This window comes from Phalangium opilio, unplaced genomic scaffold, assembly GCF_054372755.1.
Source record: "Phalangium opilio isolate 3A_F unplaced genomic scaffold, DU_Popi_V2 ptg000024l_1, whole genome shotgun sequence".
In the NCBI taxonomy this organism is placed as follows: domain Eukaryota; kingdom Metazoa; phylum Arthropoda; class Arachnida; order Opiliones; family Phalangiidae; genus Phalangium; species Phalangium opilio.
In genome coordinates, this window is record NW_028324155.1 from 4,347,468 (window position 1) to 4,374,505 (window position 27,038).

At 38.1% G+C, this 27,038-nt stretch overlaps 1 protein-coding gene across 10 annotated transcripts in view; it reads right to left on the reverse strand.

The window, feature by feature from the left end:
• Positions 1–27,038, reverse strand: part of LOC149692278 (semaphorin-1A-like) — a 241,301-nt gene that overhangs the window by 122,593 nt on the left and 91,670 nt on the right. The window lies entirely within an intron of this gene.

Here is a 27,038-nt window from a genome sequence, read left to right on the forward strand (position 1 = left end):
CCGTAATTTGACTCTCGAGCAACAATCTGAAGCATTAGAAGAAATGGGCGCGTTGTCCTTTGATCATGGATTGAAGCATGAACCCGCTGCTTTTTCAAATATTCAGGCAACACATCAATACCCAGTGTCACACCTCTGTGGGTTTGATTGTTAATCCACAATTTTTCTTCCTTGGGGCAAGCCCCGATTGCCTTATACTGGTTGAGGACCAGCTGTACTTAGTGGAGATCAAATGCCCTTACACTATTTTCAAGAATAAAGAAACTATCAGAGGAAAAGCAGCTTCGGGTAACTTTTACCTTTACATTGACGAAGAAACGGATGAACTGGAACGTCTATCATCAGATTCAGGGTCAGCTTTTCGTGTGTAACGTACCCGTATGCTTTTGGGCAGTATTTGTGCCACCCGATAACATCGAAATCTTGATGATAGTGAAAGACAACCAATTCATCAATGATACCTTGCTTCCAAAATTATCCTCTAAATATTTCATTAGTCTCCTAGGCCTACCTCATTTTGCCATAGAAATGTTCGAAAAGCCTAAAAAATAAATTTTCCAAGTCACAAAAGTACAGCCTCTTTTCTCTATGTGCAAATCAAATCTACATTATGGCCATGACCAAGGCTTAGCTCGCCTTAAATGTTTTTATTACTAATAAATGTATAAAAAAAGACTCTTACCTTCAGAAAACGGTGGTATTTCCTCGAAAGTAAGTAGAAATACAAGTTCCAAGTGTTTTTTAAACGATTTTACAGGTGTAAAATTTATAAAATACGTTTTTCTGCTCTTAGCTCGTATAAAATGGAGTAATGGCATCTCCGAGGGTTTGACTTATTATGCCCTATAGGGGGTTAACATAGAGTGCCACTACTCTAAGCTCATCCTTTAATTTAGTTTCGAAAGTTCCCGATAGATGGCGTTTTATACGGCTACCCCCAGAAAATAGCGGCTGTCTGCTCGTTGCCCCTTCCACGTTTTTTTCGTTAAGCCTAAGCCAGCGAAGTGGATCTAGACCCTTTATAGTTTTACTATATCTATGGGAACCACTGAGAGATGACGAGATTTTAGATTGCCTCAATTTGCCCGGATAATCTTTTTCTTTAACCCTCAATAGAACGAGATTTCTGAATTTATTTTTTTACCTTTAACTTTGAAGGAATTTCTCGTATATAATTTAATCCTTTTATAATTTAGACGTAATTCTATGGCATTTTGTTTTTAAAGAAAAGATTTTCCTAAAAAATAATAAAAAAAAAACTTTCATCATGCTGGTATTTCAAAAATCCATAGCAACTCAAAAAACGGGAAGGAAGAAAATTATTTTAAAGATTTATTTTTTTCCCCTGACTTTTCAAAAGAACGATGATGTAGGAAAAGAACAAAAAACTAATCAAATACCCTTTTATGTAATGGAATTTAAAATTAGACCCGTCGCTATAATGAAAAAAGTAATTCTGTAAGGGGTAAAAAATTAGGCATTTTTTCGAATTTTTTTAGAAAAACATTACAAACAATAAATGGAAAAAAACCATATTCATCACTTTGAAATAAATTTTTACAAAACGAGTATATATTATAAAGGCCTAATTATAATTCGGATAAATTTATTTATTTTAGCACGCAGAATCGATAATTCAACATTTAAAAACTGCCCTCAAACATTAGTCCAGGTAGGCAAGATAAAATCAAATTATCAAAAACATTATGAAACATATCAAAGTAGAAAAACCAGCAACTATACTTCCAACCCTTTGAGACCGTCCAACTGTGCGCATTTTATTCAACCCCTTCCAGCTAGTCCACCGAGACCAATTTCCGTCTAAAAATAGGCCTAAAAAAAAGAGGTCAGTATACGGCTACTCCGAAACTATAGTCACCCCTTCCCCCACCCCTTTAACTCATTGACATTCTCGTATCAGTTGTCAGAATTCGAGGCGAAACACGAAGCGAAAACGGGAAATGATTACAGTGTCAACTCAAATTGTTCGCTGGCCCAAGTCACGAGAGGTATATAAATATTCTGGCGAAGAGCAGCAAGCAACTCTCGTTGTAGGCTAGCAAGGCCTCTTTATCCAATTCCTACAGCTTCTTCTAAAGACGTCCCATAGCAACGGGATACACGGCGCAAAAATGGACAGAGAGAGCTAGCTTTACGAACAACAAACATAAAACACAATTTACATACCTCCCTCGAGACCAGTCTCCAAGAGCGATAAAAAGCAACGCGAAAATATACACCTATATAAGCCTTTTGGTTGGTATCAAATATCTTGGCATTTTTTCTTCATATATACACCAGTTTGAATACTTGACGCCAAAGGAAGACGACCAAAAGATGAGGTAGCGCGTAGCCCATATCTTTTTATAGCTGTTTCGTCCAGCTCTTTACTTTTCTCCATCCACGAATATAAAAGAAAATTTTCTTTACTCTTATATAAAAAAAATTACCTCCTCCATTGATAGCATCCCTGACTGCCAAACTCAGGGGTTCCCGCGGGCCTTATTTCACCCATTACTCAATAAAAAGAGAAGAGTGCGTTTACCAATAGCCCCATAATAATTATTAGCCTTTCTATTTCATCGACAAAATACGAGCGAAGAATATGTATCAAAAACACCAACCACTATGAGTGAGTAACTAACTATATTGTAAGTGAAGTTAGTGCTTGAGTTTCTATAAAACATCTTTTCCGCAAAAAAAAGCCTTTATTATAACGAAGCTATAAAAACAAGATCACGTAAAAAGAGATGGAAAGATAAAAGAAATTCGCTTCAAATTTTTTTTTTCGTTTCGCTTGGCGTTTTTGCTCTATACTATTAATCGTTTCTTCTCGGCCATCGCATCCAAAGCGGAGTAGTTTTTGATAAAGAACGAAGGGAACGGGATTAAAGCTAATAATAAAACATCAGGATAGAAGAACAATGCACGGACCACAACAAAATATTTGTGCCAGAGTTTCACTTCATCTTTAACTAACTATTATTTTTAATTTGAATTCTATTAATTGTAACCGTTGGACCGTCAATTTTTCACCTTCTTAGGTTCAAAAGGTATGGTGAAGGTTTAAGGGTCAAAGGTCATGGGAAACACGAATTTATTTCTTGAAGGTTAAAAGTCACGAACATATATATCCAAAACACTTTGTGGCATATACCTATACGATTTCTTCCCGCCACAACCATGCAATTCCAAAAGTCAATTAGCTACGATCCAATTACAGTATTTTCAACAAAGATATACTCTCGGAAACCATCTTAGCTAAGGGTGCGACTAAAACAAAAAAAGGTTACTAAAGATCGAAGTAGAGAGAAGGGACTTAAGCCTAAAGTAGGTAGTAGCATTTAGGTTTACAGAGGGGATGAGAAAGAGCAAAGGAAAATACCTGGCCGTCACCGCGAAACACCAGCATCCCTGTTCAAAACGTTATTCTTAAAAACCGAGTGAAATATTTTCCAAACCACTCTCTTTCTCTTTATCCTATCGCAAAAAGAGCGAGCGAGCAAGAGAGAGAGAAAAGGCCAAAAAACGGAAGCTCGAAAAGAAAATTTTTTCCAATTAATTTTGCTACATTTACATATAGAAGGTTTGCCCGAGCGTTACCTCTATTTGCATAAAAAGGGGTCCGCTGCCCCGGTTTTCCGCCACACCACCTCTAACCCCACCTTGTCTCCCCTCCCTCCATCCCCTAACCCTAAATGCGAAGAGTATAAAAAATAGGCCGAGATGTTCGTTCGGCAAGAGAAGTTTCTACCAAGAAAGAGGAGGGAGAAGGAAAAAGGACCGCTGAGTGCAAGGAAAAAAAAAAAGAGAAAAAAACCTTAAACACGGCAAATTTAATCATATATACTCCATCTAGGATTCTAGCACGTTCTCTCACCTCACGTGCCAAAGGAGAAAAAAAAGTTCAAAAGTAAGTTGGTCAAGATAGCCATTTTTTATGCTACTAAAGGTCTTATTTTGAATGAATTAAATTTTGCTACATGTGTGGAATTATAATATTTTAAAATAAAGAGTTTTTCTCGCTTCATGTAACATTTTATATCAATTTAAAGAATTGTGTATTTGAACTTCAACAAGCCCAAAAACATTTTCGCCTATAAAACCTACGTACGCCTGTAAAACTGTTTCACACGCTGCACTCCGGCGCTCAAGGAGTAGCCACCATCTAGGCGCTCTATCCCCCAAAAAATATATTAGTAATTCATTATTACGTAATGGTTATTTTCTTAAAAATCCAATTTGCGATAAAACTTATCCACTTTTCGATAAGGCACGTATCATAGGGTCATTACTATAACCGATGATGATACTCCAATGTCGTATAAAATGATTTCCTTTTATATCATCCTGTCTTTGATTTTTAAACCCCTCTTCCCCCTCCAGTTATATAAAAAAAAATTGAGAATATATATATGTTTAAAATATTCGAGAAACGAACGAAATTCTAAAGTCACGCGTTCAAATCCTACTTCTAGAAGAGAGTGAGAGAAATAGAGGAGGGGGGGGGCTTTTAGCGTAAGATTAGAAGGCGGGGTCAACCACTCCCGCGCCCTTTGCCTAATACTAACACGATCTCCAACACTTCCTACACCCCCATCCCCCCTTCTAACTTATTTCATATGCATTATAAAGCTTCTCCCGACCCCAGATGGTGTGGCCCTCGACAAAGTAAAAATGCTAAGCAGCAAGCCACGAGGCTAAAGCTATCAATGCGCCACATTCTCCCCAAAAAAAACCCATGCTTTGCTGCGGAGACTTGTCAGAACTTGGGAGCTAGTTTTTTCTTCTTCAGGCTTAGCAATGGGGGCTTTGTCCTACACCCCCGTGGTTCTATTCAGCAGCAGCTACACACACAGAGAGAGAAATAAAAGCCTACTACCCTAAAATAAGGGCTTATACTTGGCTTATATAGTCAGAATAATACAATATCGATTTTAATCGTTCAAACTATGGGTTTTAGTTGTAGAGAAAGGAGGTTGTCACATATATGACGACGACGACGACGTGCCCATGATGGGTTCCAGGCACGCGAAATTCTTCCGGATGACGTGTTTTTAAAGTCGCTATGGGGGTTGTTCCTGACTTTACGGAACTCTTATGGGGTGGTTTTTTACTACCTCTAATTGGTGGCATTGATTCGCAATGGAAATTACGAACAGTTTAGTTTAGTTTACGAGTCTTGTTTAGGCTAACTTTTGTCTTAAGTCGTCTGCTAAAAAAGAGCTTCAGTAAAAATTACGTCGTCTGCTGAAAACCAAGGCTTAAAACTCAACCCAAACTATGGGAATCTTTTGATTATTAATAGTGTTTAACATCTGAACACAAATTCCATTATGAAAATCTTATATCATCCACTTTAGGTTAAATTGATTAAATTACAAAAAAGGGTACTTAAGTAAAACAAGAGTTAAATTCGCCTCCCTAGCAGGAACGAATACTTCTATACATTCTGTAGTAGTTGTAGTAGTGGGGTTTAATATCGTTAAAGAATATTATAACTACAGTAACGGGGTTGGCATGAAAAGCAAAGTGTATGCGGGGTTGATCCTGGCCCCAAAAACCCCTAAGGACGAGGTTAGGGACCCCGAAAACGTCATTAAAATACATTCTACCCCCCTTTATGAATTATGGACGTTTTTAAAATTCACAAAGCGAAGCAAAAAGAAAAAAAAATAGTATAAAAGTTGAAATGAGTTATTTTCCAAATTGAAGAAGCCAGAGAAGAAGCTAGGGAAGCTGGGGAGAAAATGCGAATATTGTTTTCGCATTATTCTGCCGAGGAAATGAGAAGGGTTTAGAGAGAGTGTGAGAGAGATCCAAGAGTTAGAGCCTCAGTGTACTTACGAAGCGTGGCTCAATGCAATTACGGGGTGGGAAAAAACGGGGGGGCAGGGGGGGGGTTGCTTCCATTTGGACCTATTAATTTAAGATCCTCGAGGGGAAACCGACCAAGAAGTGTACGCGCAAGGCCAGAAGAAAAAGAAGAAAAAAACTTGGGAAAAGACGGAGAGAGAGAAGAAGAAAAAAATCTCATCCAGTTGAAAAAGGCTAAAATAAAATAAAAGGGGAAACAGCTCGGAGAAAGAGTGAAAAATCGACTCGAGCAAGCACACTTGCAAAAACAAGTTCGATAAGGGTGCTATTATCCTCTCAGGTCGCTGCTTAATATCTCCTTCGCCTCTCCAGCCTTCGTAAATAACCAAGTGGTAAATCTAAGTCACTCAAAGCCATCATTGCACGTTCAATGGTTAAGTCCCCCTTCAACGTAAATAACCAAGTGACGCTGTAAATAATTTAGACAGCGAATCATTGACGTTTAGTAAACGTTTCATAAACAGCCAAATGTCTCTTCCTATACTATCTCGTTTAATTTAAACCAGTAAAGACAACGAATCTAAACCTAAAAAAATCTACTGAATTATTTTCGAAACAAACAAAAAAGATCACAGATGGCCGGCCATCTTGCGGGATGAAGAATAAAGGTGGTGGTTATACCACCAAGCAGCTCCTTAGAAAAGCAAGCAAAGACACAAACACAATTTCTCTCTCTTTCTTAACCGGGAGAGGCAGAAACAGTGGAGAGAAAAAAAATCCTCTTTTTTCTCCGAGTTGAAAGTCGGAGGAGATGGGATCAACCGACGGTGGTCCCCTAAGCTTACTCTTCTTCCTTCCCCAGGTTTCCATCTAAACTCATTACCATAGAAAGGAAATTAAGCCGGTATTTTTGCGCCTAGGCCATTAACGTATGTCAAGACTAATTTCTCTAGAACTTAAAATTTACAGCGCTGCGCTACAGCTCTACCGTCATCGCCAACTAGAAAGTTTTACTTATATTTTTCAACAAGATTAAACAGGGTGGGATGGGAGGGAGTTTTCTCTAGAATCGCGGGAGAGAAGTGAAGTGAAACAAGATGGCCCAAGGGCTGGGCCTTAATAGTAATTTTACACGGCTCACGTGACCCCCCGTATAGTTGATTTCCAATAAATCGTACAACTAAAAACATTTCTGAAACACAATCGTGTATCCCTTTAATTGCTAATAACGTCACATTTCAAATAATATTAATGAAACTAAATTGTGCACCCCACTAAAGTATAATTTTTAAAAACCATACGAATCAAATAATGTATTTAAACAAAATCCTGGATCCCCTAAACCAGAAATCACTATGACCGTAAAGCGTCCCCTCTATTTTACGAAACCTAACCTAACCATCCAGCATAATCTCTGATGTATCACGCGCACAAAGGGACAGCGACAGGGGTTTTGGTGCCGTTTCTTAAATTTTACCGGAATTAAAATTCCGTGTAAAATTAAAAAAGCCCGCGAGATTTAAACTACCATTCTTTCCTCTCTCTCTCCTCTCCGAGCGGGATGCCCCCTCTCCCTCTTCCCACTCTCACTAATATACCAGGCAGGCAGCGGAGCTTCGTTTCCCTCCGATCTGGGTTCCATCTCTCTTCGTATCGCCATCGCGTACGCTAGCGATCTCTCTCCCCGCACGCTTTCGTTTTCCCTCTCTCTCTCCCATCGTAAGCGTTCGTTTCGAAACCGGTTTCGCGGACGCGTCCGGGACAGGGACAGGGACAGGGACAGGGGTTTTGGTGCCGTTTCTTAAATTTTACCGTAATTAAAATTACGTGTAAAATTAAAAAGGGAGTTGTAGTTATAGAACGACATTATTCCTCGTCTGTCTTAAAAATTAGACTCCGTATTTGTCACAAAAAGAAAAACAGAACCGTTGTTCTACAAGAGAAGTTCATTACTAAGCCTAACGGATTATTTGTAGAAAATGGGAAGTAGCTAACGCGTTCATTCATTGTGGAATTAGCTACTTAACTAAGTGAGCGTTTAACGTATAACTAGGTAGTTCAGTAATTAGTCTAAAGATCACTAACCCGAACTGAAATAAATGGTAATTTTATACGCTGACTTATACCAGCGTGCACTTTTCTAGTTCAAAAATACAGGGCCACCATAAAAAAGTACCGATTGAGTGTTTTTGAGACGTTCCCTTAATTTAATTTGAAATCATTGTCTTTCAGTTTCTCACATAATTTTAAAGGGGTCAAACGTAAAAGAGTCTAATAATAACTTATTTAGAATGGTACTTTGGGCAACAGTTACATTTTCAACTCAAAATTGATTTCCCATGCATAGATTCCGTGCACTGTATACTTGGAGCCTACCACCTTGCTTCCCTTTTAGGAAACCCTAAGTACACTGTAGATATAGGCCTACAGTTTCCAAGACTAAAACTTTTAACTGTCTAGTAAAGTTTTAAAGTACAGTCTTAAACTCAATCCTTCAAAAGAAATTTTACGTGATAATTTCGCTACTTCTCGCCGCGAATGAGTATAAACTAATTTAAGGCAAAATAAACGAGATTAAAAATACACTGAGGCGGTGGCGGCGGCGCATGCACTTCTTCTTCAGCGAGCGAGCGAGACCGACCACTTAAAAATCTTTAGCAAAAAGTCATTAGTCTCGTTTATTTTGTTTTCTATATATATTTAGTTGGAAGTCTGCGGCGAGTAAGGGTGTAAGGCGAGAGAGCGCGTGCCGAAAGGGTTGTGCTATATAGTGAGTGTACTGGTTTATTAGTGGGGGTAAGCTCAAGAAAAAGGAAGAAAAATACACGGCAGAACGAAAAAGCAAAGCCTGCTGGTGGTTCCTGTACTATACCTACAATGAACCGCTATTGTGTTCAGGGATCTAGACGTTGAGCTCTAAAGCAGCGTGAAAACGTTGTTTGGCGTTCCAACCGACCAACCGACAGACAAAACTAATTTCCGAGTGTTTGTGGGTAGAATAGAAGGAAAGACGTTTATAAGAACTTCGGAAGAAATTAATACAACTACTAAAAGAAGCCTCAGTCGTTCGACATAACAAAGAGCTGGGCCCAAAATCCACCATGACGGGCTGGCTGGCGAAACCACAAATTAAATTTCCACTAACCAATAAATAGGACGCTCGAAGCCTAGCTGGTCGATCATCTAAAATACTAAAACCCAAACCAATTTAACGCTGGCTAACAATGAAAGGTCTAAAAATATACCCTTAATTTAGTAGTATAGTTAAAAGCGTTCCGACAAAACGCGTTCCCAAACGGATTTCCCGTTGTTTTTAAGTAAATAAACAACAATATAAGTTTTCCGGAAATATCAAAGGACAGTACAGGTACAGAGTTCAGGAAAAAAAAAGCGTTTGTTAGACGCCTTATATAATTTATAACAACTGAATTTTATATCACCTATTATCGTTTAGTTATTATTCAGGAAATTGAACCATTTGGTTTATTCCAAAAATTTCCGGTGACATAGGATCACCTCTAGGATTAAATAAGAAAAAAAAACTTAAGACCAAGGGGGGGGAATACTTTAATAAAATAGCACCATAAAAACATCGCGTGAAAATATCTTCATTTGTGCACAGTGGTTTTATTTAGTGGGTCATTCCACATGTATAGCTAAACTGAAAATATTACTACCGGCATTAAAGTACTTCCGCCCTACACATTTTTCACACTCAAACTAAAATAATTGCGAATGGTTTTGAATAAAACGCTTAAATTCTGCATCGTAATAGCAATACCGTTTTACTGACGAGGTTCATACAGGGGTTGGTCACTTAATCAAAAAACTTCAATATTTCAAATTATGTTCAAATAGGCCTAACTCTAAACTTTACAAGTATCCAACACCACACATTAAGGCGGCAAATTTTTCTATTTAGTTTCATTTTGCTTTCGTCAGCCTTCTCCGTCTAATTAAGGGCGTATCCCTTCTTCAATATAATTAGACCTACACTCTTAAAAGTAACCCCAAAAATCAGCAGAAACCCTATTAATTTTGCTTGGAATTACTTCCATTCCAAGTCTGAATTGTATAATTTAGACCAACGGCAGTTGGCAGACTTGGGTGGTATTAGGTTTTATAAGTAAAAAAGCATGACTTGTCATGTCTCTATATACCTTAATCACAATGTACACGACGTTTCTTCCAGGAAAAGGTGTAGGCAATGTTACTTAAGCCTATTTTTCTGAGAATCCAAAAACAAGAGAGAAAAGGTAGCTATATAGTTCAAAAGGAATTCTTGATTTTTGGCCAAAAGGTTTCCTGGAAATTTACTTCGTATTTAATTTAGCATGCAGGTTTAATTAAACCAAATAGTACTCTATTCATTTTAAAATATATTTCACCGATTTCCATTGCCCCTATGGTTTAATAAAAACACATCTAATAAAATTTGAACACGTTAGCTTAATCAAATAATTAAACTTAAAATGAGAGATGAAAAGAGCAGTTAGTAATTAACGAAATAATTCAACTTGGAAGTCAGGCTTCATATACTACCTCTTAGATCACAGATTTAATTACGCTAAACAAATAATAAACATAAGCTTAATAATTAAATACATCCATAATAAAATAAAATCAAAATGGGTTTGAAATAACGTACATAAACCATTAAAAATGGTACCGCCCCCCTGGAGCTAAATGAACAGAAACGCAATTAGTAGTGGCTGAAAAATTCAGGAAGCCGTTGCTAATTACGCCGTAATGATTGTAGATACAGTAGAAAAAAAACTTACACTGAACTTCTCATACCGAAAAAGAAATTATTAAACTCAACGACATTTTCGTTTCGGCCGTTACTCACGATTTAATAATAAAACCAGTACTTGGTAGTTTGCGCCAACAACTAAAAAAATACGTTAAAACTGAAGAAAACATGTACTGGACAAAATTCCTTTTCAAAACTCTCTTAAACAATTTAAATTCCATCTTCCCTAGAAGCTAAGCCTAAAGTTTAAGTTCAGATCGTATATAGTATATATGGAAGCGGAAACGGGGAAATAGATATATAACCGGAAGGAAATAGAAAAGTGAAAGGGGAAGAAAAGGAGAGAAAAACGAATTTACTGAGACTTGAAATTCTTCTACACACCAGAAGGAATAAATATAAAGACAGAATTTGCATTTTTTTCTTTTTTTTCTTCTTTATACAAATTTACGAACCAGTTCTTTCTTGACATTCGATTAATAAGATCAATGTTGAAGTCACGCCACCATCCATGAATGAATGAAAGAAATTGGAATTATATTACTATGGTTTAGGATTTATAAGTCCCTATAGCAGCTATCACCGTGGAATCCCAGAAATAAATTATTTTGGCCCAATATATCTTACGAGGTCAAGCCAGTCCCCAACTATAACTATTGTAAGTAGCCATGAACACCCTTTACAAATACCCTAATAACTTCCGCTACGATCCCATTAGACTTGTGAAACTTTCAGAATATGAAATACGATTCTTCAGGCACAATTCACCCAATTTTCAGCCATTTAACTCTTTTAGATTTTGCACAATCTCTATTTCCCCCTTTATACCCCATAAAAGAAAGAATATCGGATAGAAAACCGCACATTACGAAGCTTACACTCATCATAAAAGCCCAACCATTGTATGTATCAATTTAACTTGATTACTTTTCCAGACAAAAATAGGCCAGCCGGACAAAGACAGAGAGGTCAAGAAAAGAAATGACCCTTACCTTACTACACATCGAAAACTGGCACTCACTAGTAATAATAAAAAACCTAACCAGGATATAGTAACGCGAATAAAACCGAAATAAAATTTTCTGCGAGCTATAGTAGTATAGCTTGGCTATTCAACCCAGACACAGAAAGCAACGTTCGATTTCGTGACTGGTCTTTTCAAAACCCAAAAAAAACTTGGTTCATAGAATCTTCTTCATCTTCTGACAAAAATGATTCTGAATATCTTTTCTTTAAAAAATAAAAATTGAATAGATGCAACCCTTGCTCGAATAATAATAATCATAATAAAAAAATATTTTCAAAAGTAAGGATATACTTATTATTATTATTGTACGGTCTTCTTCCCCATTTTAATCGTAAAAAAATGCGAAAGAAATATTGTTAAGGGTTTTTGGTCTATCGAAAATTTATCTCTTCTTTCAATTTACGTTTTTAACACCATTTTTTCCTATAGCCTTGGATGGATGAGCTACGTTAGATGTTATTATTATTGAAAATTAATAAAATTCAAGTGGAAGAAAAAGTGGTGTTGAATAGGCTTTTTTCTTCTGAATTTTGAAACTACCATTTTTAAATATTAAAATATGTAATATAGGATGTATGAACCAATATCCTTTATAATAAATATACAAAGAAAACTGAAATATGTTTATTGATAGGGACAACAAACCCGGATCAGTCTACCAAAATTCTTCAAAGAATATTTTGAGATTTATAAATTATTGGTTCCACATTTTATGATAAAATTCGGATTAAGGTAATTTTACCAATAGTTCAAAATAACGCGGAAGTTAAACAACTTCAATCGGTGATAAAATTAAATCATAAAAACATAACTAATCTAATCAAAAGAATAGATAATAACAGGCTCACTCTAGCTCCTTATGAAACCCTAGATAAAACAAATTCACTCATAACGAACCAAAACATAACATAACAAGTGCTAAAATAAAATCTTAAGCTGAAACCTCTTCAGAGTTCACGACCCCAAACCTACGTATAATAAACACCCGGAAGCTATTCCAAATTAACGAGACGCATGCGTACAACACTCGCTATATAGTTGAATTGCATGCCTTTATAACACAAAAATAATATGAAAAACAAAACAAAAAAAAAACTGACCATAGTAAAAAAGGTAGCCATATCACGTGGGGGTGTAAAAAAAATCATAGGAAATACATTCAGCGTTTTACAACCGGCACCCGTACTATATGTTTATGGTGGTGATTTTTTTTTTTTTCATCAAAGCCCTATCTAAAAATTACCGTGCTGGTGTGGTTGGCGCTGCGGTCTGCTCATTAATCTTTATCGCTGATACGAAAAGAAATTAACGTACGCGTTTGGAATAGAGGATACCGTGCACGGACCCTAAATGACCGGAATGGCCGTACGTAGAGGTACGTATACTTGGCGGACATTGGGCAGGAGGCTATAGTAGAAAACTCTCGAGGGAGTGGTCGCCTAACAGCCTCGTAACAAGAGATCTTGTTTACAACACCGTCTGGTCGAGTAAAAATATAAAATGCGTTGCAGAATCTCGAGAGAGATTGCCGTGTATTCCCTCTCTCACACACAGAAGAAATGTATTACACTATTACACTATTACATATATATATACATAGACTGTTTCCTTTCCTATATAGTTTTCATTATAACTTAACAACCGATAATCATTACGGACATCAGTACATTTGCCTCACTTCTAGATCTGTCCCAAATCCCAATTGGGACCGAAGTGCAAAAACGATATTATAAACCTTCCATATCCGAGAAATGTACTTTCACAAACGTTTGATAACACCCGAAAGTTTCAATACCAATAAAGTTTGTTAGAAAATACCATAATGCGGATATATCCTGCTTTCTATCGAGAAATTAAGGTAGGCCTATAATCATTCGTATAACTTTACTAAGGAAAATATTACGAGATAATGCATCACCATAAGAGAATTAATTCAAACGCATTAGCACATTGACGTGATGAATATGGTAGACTGTTATATTCGGGGAATTCATAATCCTACCTTATACGTAAGTAAAGTAATTTTCGCTCGCTTGTAATAAGTTCGAAAATAGGCTTATATAACGAAGCACTCAAGAATAAAGAGGCTTGGAGGAAGTAGAGAAGGAGGGGTGGGTATGAGAGAGGTCAGAATGAAAAGGAACGCTTTACTCGGAGCTTTTGAAAAGTGAACTATATATATTCCATCGGTGCGGTCCTGCACACGAGCCATTCTAACCGAAAATCTGGTATGAAGGAAGGAAGGGTAAAGGCGGGCTTTGCGAGGGATATATAGGCCAGGAGGTATTATAGAGGGTGCCGTTTGATGGAGCACCCGAACGATATCTAAATTCATCAAGAAAGCCTTTTAGGGATAAGATTTTGCCAGAGGAGCGATGAGTAATGCGTTTCGTAATGAGAATAGACCAGGGAGCGCTTTTGGGGTCGGGTATTATTTTCTCTCATCAAATTCCCGAAGCGAAAGAGGCGAGAGCGAGAGTACAAGCGGAGAGCGAGCCACCACACCACAGTCATCGCGACTGGCCATGCACGGCCAGAGCTCTACTACTATCCCAAAGTTCTACTAGAAGGCGCGCCCATCGATTGATCCCCGCGTAATTTGTATCGAAGAAGAGCTCGCCTCTAGTCCCTAGCCCTAGCCTGGCAGCGCCTCGCAACGGATTCCATGGTAATTACCTCGGAGCTTCCTTACGCGTCCCTGAAACAATGTTCCGTTGCGGAGCGGAGCAGAATCTCTTGGCCCCTTTCTCCTCCACTCTTTCCTCTCGCGAATCAATGATTTTTTACGAGCAGTCCCGGAAATTACCAAATGGACTCGTTTAAGTTTGGTCTAGCTCGTTTCCCAATACAATAGCGAGTGAGAGGGACAGGGGGACAAGCTGGGGAGGTTAGAATCTGGTAAAATAAAAAACGAAAGAATCGTCCTTTTAAGACAAACGTAGTTTACATTTTGTATTTGCAGTCCGAATCGTAGAAGCAAGAAATAAGATTCTTTTAGGATCTTTTTTTCTTCTTCTTGTACTTCCCTCTCTCTTCTATCTCAGAATCTCATGGAAAGAAAATCTAAAGGATTCTTCTGGTTTCCAAACGGTTTTGCTTTTAAAAGGGGGGGGTTTATATAAAGGTAAGATGAGTAAAAATACAACATAGCTACTCCCTTTTGACCTTTCTAAAGTGCTTTCTATTTTAGTTTTTATTTTCTTCTAAGAAGTATAAAGTGTATCTGCTGAGTTCATTTCAGATTTGTTTTAATTTATTTTTATTTCGCAATATGATGAAGGACAGGTTTTAAAGAAGATATTCTGGTATGATTTAATGGATTTCATAATCTTCCGTCTGTCTGTAACCAAGGCTTACTGATAGGGGGCTGAAATTCCGTCCCCATCCCCATCCATTTTGACCAATCTAATAAGTCAGTGTAGGCGCGCACGTATCGTCATCTCAAATATTTCCGGACCCTTTGCTTTTAAAATTCAGGGTAAAAGCGAAAACAACCCAAAACGTTCGAGTAATTAAAGGCAATTTATCGCATGGAAAAGATGAAAGGATTTTGGGCATTTCGTTGATCAAAGGGCGAGAAAAGGCACCAGCGTCGGCTGGTAAAGGGGTGGTGGTTAGGATGGCGTAGGAACCAACCTTGTTACGCGTCAGTGTAAAAGGCCTAGAAGGCAGGCAGGTTGGTATAAAGCTCGAATCAGCGCCCTCTATTAGAGCGGAAATGGATGGTGAATCGCTTACGCCTTAGTTATATAGTAGAGTCCTTACTCGGAAAACCAGGCTAGGCCTATAATGTTCAGTCAATAAGTCACTCGATATATAACGTTAGATATAATAATGGTCGATTTGGTGAATAGCAAAACGACGATCTCCGTTTCAGTTGAAGACATAGTAGTGTGAGAGGATGGGAAGGAGGGTTTCCCCGCTCTCTCTCAAAGATGGTCGGACCCCGCTGCCGGGCACAGATCATAACCCTTTAAACGCCTAACGAGTTTCAATCCTTTAATTAAGGGACTTGGTATTAAATGGCGAGAACAAGGAGATCCAATTCCTAAGCCCCTTTAGCAATGGGCGATTGGACACTATACTTGTTATCTATGTACCACCTCCAAGGCTAGCTAGCTATCCTATCTCTGGCTAGCAGCCATGAAACACGAGGTCCTTTTGAATGGGGCACCAAGGCAGAATTCTCGTATTCAGTCCAAAAGGGGGCCCCGGCCCTCAGTCCCAGATCGATTCGGAGAATTCGCAACATATAACAATAACCCCTATTCAAGAAACCCAACAGCAGAAGCTCGCTTATTTGAGCGACTGTTCTTTTCTTAAGGGATTCTAGCCAGATATAATAATGAAGATATACTTGTTTTAAGTTGGGATTATAATAACCAAGTAAAGAGAGAATTATAGCAACAGGGGTAGAAAGTACTCAACTTGATACTACGGTCGTGCAACCATTAATCTAATTCATCGTTTGCGAAAAACCCACGCAAGACTAGGTACAACTCAAACAATATTTCGGGTGTGCTGAACCCCATTACAAGACGCGTTCATCTTTCTTGGTAAGCTGTTCACCTTCCCGCGTATGGATATAAGCGCGAAAGAGAAGCAGTCAGTCGGAACTCGGTTGAATTCCTTTGGAAATTAATTAAAAATGAGTCTGAAAAGGAATTAAACAACTCTCGCGAGATTGTTGGGTGTTTCGCAGCTATAGCAGCCTTTCAAGAAAGGGGAAGGATGAGTAAGGTACCATGAACGCCACGCTACAGCAGCACGCCAAGATTGCGATTACCGCCTCTATTAATTTTGGGCCGCTTTTTAAAGAAAACCAGCCAAGTTCACGTCTTCGCTTTTCCGGACAAAATGGCTAGCTGCATAATTAACGTCTGCCCAACCGGCTCAACTCGAGAAAAATGGAGGTCTCCCCTCTTCCCTTTTCTTTACTTTGTTGTGAAAATTTACAAAGTCGGAAGCTATTTATTAAAACAAGAAAAGACAAAAACCGTCTGCTGTAATTATCTTCCTCAATTATTGCGAAAGGGTTCATGGCGTTAAACCGTTTTTGTCAGGAGGAGAGAACATTTTATTTCCTATTTACTTCTGATAACAGCTCGGGAAAGAAAGTAGAAACTCGACTGGGAAATAATCCAAAGAAAAGATGGAAGAAGATGAAGAGAAAAGGAGATGTGGGATTTTAGTTTGTTTACGGGGTGAAAAAAAATCAACCTTCCAGGACTTGGGATCCGTTTTGGGAACCTTAAAGATGAAAACAACGAAAATGGGAAGAAGAAAAAGAATCTGGAGAAGAACTAGCTAGAAACCAGAGAGGGATGGCGAATAGTATATTGAATCTGGGGAGCACTTTGGACTTGTAAAGAGCAACGATTCTTTTTTGGGTTTGCTCAAGCTCAGGAAGGCGGGAGAGAGAGAGAGAGAGTGAGAGGCAAGGCACGAGCTTAATCCCGAAATAGAACGCGGGTCATTTGAATATTTTAGAAGGGGCCGAACGGGTCACTCGCTCGTCGCGAACGTCGGGCGAGCGCGCGAGGGCGATAATGAAACATATTCCGTTGAGGTTTTAACGGAATACATGAATAATTTAGCGCCGCCGCGTTGAGTGTGCCAAGTCTAAACTGTAGCCCTACGTCGGGTAAAAAATGAAAGTAAGAAAAATGGCCGAACGCGGACAACACCCTCGATTTTCGATAAACGACTTATATTAGGGACACCCAGCTACGAAAATTGGCGAGGAAAATTTTAATCCCAACGACCTTTTTTTTCTTTACCCTTTCCTTCCTAAGTATAAAGGGGTGAAGCAAAAAATTCGTGCAAGATCGATCACGATATACAGGGGTGTTCCAAAAAGGATGGTAGTTATTTTGAGCCGAAAATGTTCTATGCAATATTGCCCTTACGGACACCCAAACAACAAGTTATGGCTGAAGTGTTTTTGGGATGACCCATGAATAAAATTATAGATGTCTTTCAGTTGAATGCTAAAATTTAAGGAGTCATAGAACAAATTCAACATAAAATTTACCATATCCCACTATACTTCAGTCCTATACCAACATTTTTCTGAACAGCCTATATTAAACCTCAAAATAATGTCCGAAGTTTGTTTCCGTCCCTTCAAATATACAAAATAAAATGACCAGACCAGACCAGAAGAAATAAAATTTTGAATTACGTCTACTGGATGGAAACGTTGGCGTGATTAGTTGGGGGGGGGGAACATGTTCATACGCTAACGATATTAATACCCTTCAAGAACACGATAACTACCGCCGAGATTTTGGAAAGGCTAGCTGACACTGGCGAAACGCAACTTTTTAGTTTCCTAATTCTACCACCATCAAGGCATTATGGCGGGATAACTGAGCGAGGGCGTTGTCAATAGCGTGTCAAAGGGGGTTGGCATCCCGTCAAAAATCACCCAAGACATAACGAGGCGAAGTAGATTAAAATCCCGCGTTTAAATATCATTAAAACGTTGGGGCGGAAAACGTATAGATAGATGCGCGAGGCGACGTTAGAGGTCGCTCCAGGAGGAGAGAGAGGTTGAAAGAGAGAAAAGCTGATGGTGTCCTGGCGATGGCCGCCATCCATGAATGTCATTCCTGGTACAGCAGAGAGTATATAACTTTTCTCGAGTCGAGGCAAGCTTGGCACGTGCCAAATTCTCTCGAATGAAATATTACGTCAGAAGAGCGCGCGCGAGCTTCCCAAAAATCCCCCCGCCCGTACCAGAAGAATTTTCTCACTAAAATCCTAAAGCGCGGTATACGTCCGTCGCCATGGTAACGACCGAGGAGAGCCTTGGTCAAACAAACGAGAGCGAGAGAGCAAATACCTTTTCCCCTTACTTGCTGGCAGGCACACTACATAGTCACTCTCTCCCTTTCGCCGCTACGTACGTACCACGCTCTCTTCCCTAATAAAAATATTAAATTTAAAAACCGAGAAATGTCAATAAGAAGAGCGCTTTTATTAGCAAAAGAAGCGACGAGTTGGAAAAATTGAAAACTCCCAGAGAGAAAGAAAGAAAGAAAGAAAAGAAATAAAATAAAACTCGGAAAAAATTACTCTTTCCCCAGTTTTTCTTCTTTTCTTTTTTTTTGGTGGTGAAAAAGCAAAATAAAAGTTTAATAAATTTTGGATATTGCAATTCGCGAGTTTCTATATAAATACATATATTTTTTGGCTTGTTCCTATGGTCCCCCCCCCCGCTAGTGGTGAAATTTAATTTCAGTTTCCAAAGGGGGGTTGGCTCCCTTATGGGATGAGATGGGTCAATAAGAGAGCTAGAGATAGAGAAAACTTTCTTTCTTCAGTTGTGTTTTATTTTTCCTCATGAAAGGGTTTATTTGTAAATGCAATATGTTGTATAGCCACCAGGCTAGAGAAATTCCCCCCTTACCCTATACATCCTCTCATCCCCTTAAAACATTCTATCTGTATTTGAATAAACTTTGCAGTCAAAGAATTCAAGTTAAAAAAGTTTAAGCTCAACGTTTATTCTCGATTAATCCTATTTCTTTCTAGGTTGTTGTTTATATTTTCAGTAAAAACTGTTGAATCGAATTTATTTAAATTTTACTTTCCTTAGAAAACATTTAAATCTAACATGTTGTATACAAGATGCGATGTCATCCCATAGATAAACACACTTGACGCTCGTGTTTTGGTACACATACAGACACATACGCATCTTTGTTGATAAGTACCGCAAGGTTCGGTGGGCGAGTCAATTACCTCATTAAGGCAACGACCCGTAACATCCAGGGGTCGACTGTGGATAAGAGAGTAAGTTTCTCTATAGCGCCCCTGAGCTATGACGCGGCTCAGATTGGGACGATACTACTAAATACTAAAGAGAGACTCAGAGAGAGAGTGAGGTTTTTTTTTTCTAGTAATGAAAAGAAGAAGAAATACTTGAATGACTGAGAAACGCGAGTGAGCAAGATGAACAAGAGGTGAACAACCGAGGTAAGACTTACTGTCTTGGCTTCGCGTCGTCGGAAAGTCAACGCATTCGCAAAGGAAGCATAAATTGTCCGAATGTATAGAAAGAAAACAAGACAGTCTGGCCTGTATTAATGGATTCGCTTTGCGTTAATTTAATTATTCTACAAGTTTCCAGTCGCTTTCATTTCAACAACAGCGTAAGTACGTCCGTTCGCAAGTGTTACGTAAGGCCATGTTAGTCCTAGTTTATGAACATTTTGCTTAATTACTCGGGCCCTGATTGTCGGAATCCCAAGTTTTTAGTATCGTTGGAAAGCTGAGAAATAGGACTATAACATACTCAAAGGACTTCCCCGTATCTCTTCTACAACCAGAGTTAAAAGGTGTCATGTAAATAAGCCCAGTTAATCCTACGTAGAGGACGTCTATGAACATTTGAAGATTGAATTCTACTAATTGAAGAACAAGTGAGTCTATGATGTTCTCTCAGCTTCTTCACAACATCAATACCTTGACAAATAACACTGAACGCCTTTTAAAATTCTGAGGTAAATCTAAATACGGCTTAAAAATCTAGTATTGATATCAAATACCGGCATGGGGAAATATATAAAAATCCGGAAAACATGATTATAAAGTAAGAGAGAGAAAAAAGAATAAAAAATAGCGAGATGTACCGGTTTTCTTATCCGATATCATTATCGAAAACATTTTGGTTAGGACTTTCAAAAAAAGCCGAAAAACTTTTTAGAGGTCTGTCCGCCTCAATGTTTTACGGTCTTTTGATTAGAATGGGATATTAATTCTGGACAGAAGGGCGTAGCCGCCGAATCGTTTATAGCCCATTAAGAACGGCGGCCACTGCCCACGGAACGGCGGGAGACCCCCCCCCCCCATGCTCCGTTTAAACCTAAAATCTAATCCGATTTCTAACATCGTTTCACGCTATGCCGATTTTTATCGTTCACCGCGTTAGCTGCCTTAATTCTCTCTACCTTTTCTATATTATAAGAAGAACGGAACGGAACACCGCCGTGCTCTTTACGATTTACGGCCACTAACTTTTCGAGTTTTCGGAAAAGCGCCTTCTCAAATTTTTATTTTATTTTACTATATTTTCTTTCTTATCTCAATTTATCTCAATGAAGTATAAAGTCTAGCTTACTAGGCCTACATAGGGATTTAGTTCGACTTTTCTTTATATTTTTTTTTTTTTGCAACATTTATTGCTAAGAAGCGGCAAAAAAGGTGTGTTATACAATATACAGAAGTCTGTAAATTGGTTACAGGCAACTGGAGCAACAACACTTAAATTTAACAAAATGAACAACATTTTAAATAAAAAAGTGGGAGTTCTAAATTTTTTCGAGATTCTATCAAGTTTTATTAAATTTTAAAGTCAGAAACCAAATTCTGCCGAATTAAAATATTCAAACTAAAACGTAACATACACGATTTGGTGGAATATAGAGAGCTTACAATTGTAAGAGGAGCTGAGTCTCGTGCCATAATTTACGCTGCCATATTGGGGGGTTTAAAGCAGGAATGAAGCTGAGACCACCCAATATGGCTACCAGAACAGCGGTAAAACTTGGGAGGGTGTGACGTACATTATCCCATCTGAAAGCTCTCTATACGGCATTATTCTACAGAACCAATCGAGGAGTAAGAACCAAAGACCAAAATGTCAATTATCAAAATTTACATAAGGACAAAAACTATTCCCAATCTATAAGTTACTCTACAAAAAAAAATGGTTCTAAAGATATTGAGAAGCGACTACTTGTTCATCGGTATCCATAATCTGTCCGGATGTTGGAGCTAAAAGGGAGCGAAAGTTCTCCTCATAGCACTGAGCGGCGAAGGATGTAGTATTTCATGACCGATAACTTTCCCTCTCTAATACTATATATCTTACTCTTTCTTACTCCTAGCGTATACGGTCATTACGCACGCCAAGACGAAATTAATGGGGGGACTGCTTCGAGATTAAGGAACAGGTTTCTCTTTTCTGGATCTATCAGAAACGGATCGTTCTCTTACAGCCCCCTTCCTTCACTCCCCCTCTCTCTCTCTTCCTTTCGAATTGAGAAAAAGGAGTATATCCTCATGCACGACTCTCTAAACCCCTTAGAGTACTTACTACCGCTTTTAGCAACATACATAAACACGACTTAAGACAAATTTTATATAGAACCGGTTAGATGAAGCAACCGGTAAAAGAAAAGATTAAACGTAAAGAAAAAAAAAATAAAAAGTCACTGGAAATGTTCTTAATACGTAAATTAGGTATTTTAATATCCCGCGAACGCCGTTGCGCTTTTGGGAAACTGGACATACAACTACTTCACTCTTTTTAATAGTTGGGATAAAAACTGGGTAATATCTTCTAGATGACCCAAAGAACACACCTGCACATGTCCCCTTTAATTTACGACAGACTTATCAGACAGAAACACTCTGTATTAAGAGGCAAAAACCGTACCAGATAATGTTAAACTTAAAAAAAACATTTATACCACCTGGGTAGGTAAATTAGCCTTAAAGGCAATCCGATACAAAAAATAAAAAAAAAACATTAAAGAATTTTAATTAAGTACCGCCTGGATTATCTACAATAAAATTCCTCCCCTCCAAACCATTTCCTACTCTTTTTAAAAACAAACGCAACCATTAATTAAGGTAAAAATCAAGAAAAGATTACAGCGAAGTGTAGTGTTCGTGTTGATGAATTTTTCGCAGCTTAAAACCTTGAATTAAATTTCTTTTTTACCTAAGCCTATAAGATTATATTAAATTCCTCGAAAGATTCTTGCATCATTCCTTAAAACTGGCCAACTACGTTCTCTCTTTCCTTAGAGAACAAAGGAAGAAAAAATAAATAGAGAAAAGCGTTCGCAGTGCGATGCGAGAGTCTCGCATTTCCGCCAAAATAAGCCTTATTTTGTTTTGATTCTGAGCCGAGAAAAGAAATTTTCTAGGGTTAGCAGAAAATCCCTCGGTTTCGAAAAGGCGAAACTAAGAACAGAGGTAGAAGGAGTGGGGGGTACACGCAGTATGATGTAAGGGCCCCGCGATATAAAGCTTAAATTCTAAGGCCTGCCCGAGGGACCTCTTCTTTGAGACCCCTAATACCCCCCAACAATAACAAGTCTGGGGAATCGATGCTGGAATTAAATTTCAGGGAAGTTTTGGGCCGGCCGAGCGATGAAACAACAACAAGCAAGCACGTACTGCACGAGCTAGAAGAGAGGATAAAAGTCCAAGACATATTCCATATCGTAAATAACAAGTTGCTAGAGACGCCATCCAGGCTATATTCTATTTTTGTTAATCGTACATTAGATTACGCCTTGGCCAAATTGGGAAAGGCTTAGTTGTCCCCCCAAAAAAATAATAATATCATTCGCTTGTCAAATGAAACCGAAACTTTAAGAGGATTTTCATACTGACATTTTGGGGCCCGGCCATTACCAGTCATCCCTCGAGAGAGTACAACTTAACCTACTTTTCATACTTGCCCCCCTTAATTGCGTAAATACATCGTATGTATGCCTGATACACGTGGCAAGGCTTAAGGGAAGAATTTTAAAAGACAGACAAAGCCCTTAAGTTTCGTTAAGCCTTTGCGAAGTGCATGGGAAATTAAACCCAATTTTTTTAGACCATTTTCCATCAGGAATTTTTGAGAAAAATTTCCACTACACACTTCTTTTCTTGCAAAGATCCACAGCACGAAATACTTTCATTATAGTGGTTTTATTTTTTAACCCAGTTTCGGGAGGCAACCTAAAACTAAAACTAAACTAAAAAAAAATACACAAAAACAGGCAGGAAAAATTTCCTAGCATGTTTCTTCATTTGGGAGACAGACACAGCTAGCTAGCAAAGGCCCAACAAGAAAGAAAAAATAAATAAAAATAAAAAGGGAAACTATAACATCCTTGTAATAATAGAACAGTTCGTAAGCTCACGCTTGTTGGCCAGAGAAACTTCCATTATTCATTGCGGGACAGGAAAGCCTGCCATTTTGGTAACTGCTCTGATGGCTTTCCACGATAAAGTATATACTATATAGTATACCACCGACGAATAAAAACTATATACGTACACTAGAGTTACAATTTAGTAAAGAGAAACGAAATAACCGTCGAAAACGACGTCTGTGCTCTTTGTGATAAAGGGGCTACAAACTACTCTAACATCGAAAAGTTGTTCGGTGGAATTGATCCTTGTTCTTTTAGACAGTATAATTTGACCAACTGCAAGGCCTAAAAAACTCCTTCTAACATACCACGAAATGGAAAAAAGATAGACCGTGTGGGTTTCCATGAAAATCAATAACGGATCTAAACAATATAGGTCTTCTAAAATCTAAACATCTAAGTTTAAAAAAGGGTTTGTTATTGGATGGGTCCATTACCGAAACCCTAAGATGATGAAGTCAAAATTAGTTGAGATAATCTGAAACTAGCTAGGTTTAGTTTAAGAAAGGCGTTGGCATTTAGAAAGGACGTGTTTTTTTTTATTTTCTTCCATTTCTACCTCAATTTAAATGTCTGCTAGACTATCCTAACCATGGCCATCTTATCACTGAATCGCGGAAAGCCAACCGAACTTAACTTAAAAAATATAAAAAAAAAAAGAGTAAAAGAAAACCCTTGCCTTTAAGAAATCCATGAAACCACGATCTTAAATCTCATTTTAGAAAGAAAACCTTGCCTTCGAAACCATCTCATTCTTGAATCATTATACGCATAAGAAAAAAGAAAAGAAAGATAGGTGATCCGCCCATTTCTGAGCCGTTTATAGAAGGAATACGTTATCTCTCAGAAGATGGAGGAAAAGAGAAAACTATGACAACTTGACAAGGATTAATTGACGACGATATTCAACAGCGCATGCAAGAACTCTTCTGAGATCTCGCATGCACTCGCCCTGAAGAATGGGAGGGAGGGAGGATTACAGTACGATAGTTTTACCTTTCATTTCTTCGTATCTTATATACATAAATTGCCTTTTTCTTTATCCCCCGATTTACCTAGAACTTTAATAGACCGAATGAGTCATACTTTAAAAGTGGTTTTCTGCATGCAGGTTTTAAAACGCAAAGTTCTAGTAAAAAAAAGGTGAGTAATAACACTTTAAAGGGTGTGGAGCTGGAGTTAATTTATTTTTCAGTAATGTTTTTTTTTTTTTTTTGATAGAAGAATAGCGTCGTGAAAAAAGTCTTTAAAAGGATCGTGACGCTTTACTTAAACTTGTTAAAGAAAAATTTAAAACCTATTACCGCGTAATAATAATGATTTCAGGTTCATGGTGTAACCTAAGCCAACTAACCTAAAACATCCATGGTCCAATTAGTATTTTAATTATAGATTGAAAAAGGAAATTTCATAAAATGCTCAATAAACAACGGATTGACCGATTTTAGAGAGCTTGATATTGCAGATAATTAACTGGAGTACTTACTCACTAAAAACACAAAAGATATCATTTCATCTAATCAATAAATGAATGAAGGTTTTAGTAGATTTTGCTTGGGCATGGGATGACCAGAGAGTAATTCTCTATACATTTGGATGGACGGGGGTGGGGGTATGAATGAGTGAAGATTGGATTTCTTTTCATAAGATCATTCGGGCCTTGGCTCTTATTGGAAATAAGCTGGAATCCGTAAATTGAAACTTCTAATAATAGGATTCGCGCGGAGACAAATCCCGGAGAGTAATCATCGGACGCGCGGCCTGGTTCGCCCAGGGAGAGAAGCTTATATACTGAGGAAGACGCGCAATCTTTAGACGCGAAAGGGTTACGCCATGAGCTAATCCCGCACCGACGTCCCGATGATGGGATAAATGTTTCACTATAGCACACACACTACTGAGACTGAGTGCATGCTAGAGAGACCAAGGCCTAACTACATGGGATAAGAGAGTAGACCATCCTTCCTTCCTTCTTCGGATCGAATTAAGCCCAGCGAGCGTTAAATAATACTGCAGTACACGCCCAGTGAGTAGGGCAAAGGCGATGGAAAAAATAATAATTCGGGATTACTCTAGATATCAATATCAAGAAAAGCTGACGGTTTCAGAAAGAGATAGCCTTATTTTTAGGCTTAAATACGTAAGTAAGATTACGTTCCTCTATCGGCAATCAAGATTAGGCCTACAACGCCCAGGCTTAAGTACTTTTAAACGATTTGATAAGTCTAGTTTCGACATATTCGAAATTTCACGCGGTTTAAGAATTATTAGACGTAATTTATGTGACCAGCGAAAGCAGTAGTAAGGATCATTAATAACACGCAAAAGAACTAGTAACTATCATAGCGGCGGGGAATGGCTTTAAATAGACCAAAACATCTATTGTAAGAAAGCCAACATCAAGGGGCTACGAAATGCGTGTATTTTCTATTAGCCCCTGTAGAAAGGTTTCACCCGCAATACACCAGTGTTGCGAAGTGGAGCCAACTAGCCCACAAATTGAAAATAAAATAGCCAACAATCCTCACAGACATTTCTCTAATAAAGAAATACATTTTACTAGGCTACAACCTCTCAATTTTTTAAAAAAATCGGTCATTCATCAAAATTTTAAAATCGATAGAACCTCTCGCTCAATTTGCCTTTACTCTCTCTCGAAAATCTAAAGCTCCCCAAGGATGGAAGAGAAAAAGTTATATAAGGGGGACTCAAAATGTCATAATCTTTTCCTTTTATAACGAATTTGACGGCTCCAATCGGTTGGCACTTTTCCTTATCAAGCAAGGATCGGAGAGCTGAGGGTTCTAAGAGGGGAAGAAGAGAACTGTCCATTGTATAGTGACGGACTATGTTCGGACCGCGCTTGAAGGCCCCACAACCCCCTCCCAAATTTTGCAATGATGGGCACAGTGATTCCGGGAGAAGGAGAGAGACGGAGAGATTGGGGAGTAAAATCGCCATCCCTTTTATTATTAAAAGCGGGAGAAGAGAAGTTTTTGACTTGATAAGCCTTGTCAATTGTTAATACCTTACAGGGAACTTTCGGAGGTTATTAGAAACATCAGTAAAGATAAAATTTACTGAGGTTATATAAGGTTGGTAAAATGTCTGACAAATTGCGGAAGAGGGAAGGAAAATTCATTCCAAAAAGAAGTTGCGATAAAAACGCTTCATATTGAATAAGAAAATGACAATATGATACAATGCAAGGGATTGAGTTGGGTTTTTACCAAGCAATTTGACTAATACCTGGCAAGGCCTAACTAGGCGTGTATGGGTTCATAAGGTCATCTGATTATCTAACTTATTCTTCTTATTACAAAAACGATATAATGTTCTAAATAAAATCATTAATTTGATACTTGTAGTCTAATAATTAAGAAAGAACCGAGTAAATAATCCCCAAATTTTAAAAATTAACTTAGTAAATTAGGGCATCTTTTTAAAAAACACTCAATTTGGAATTAAAAACCCATTTAAAGTCCGTCCAAAC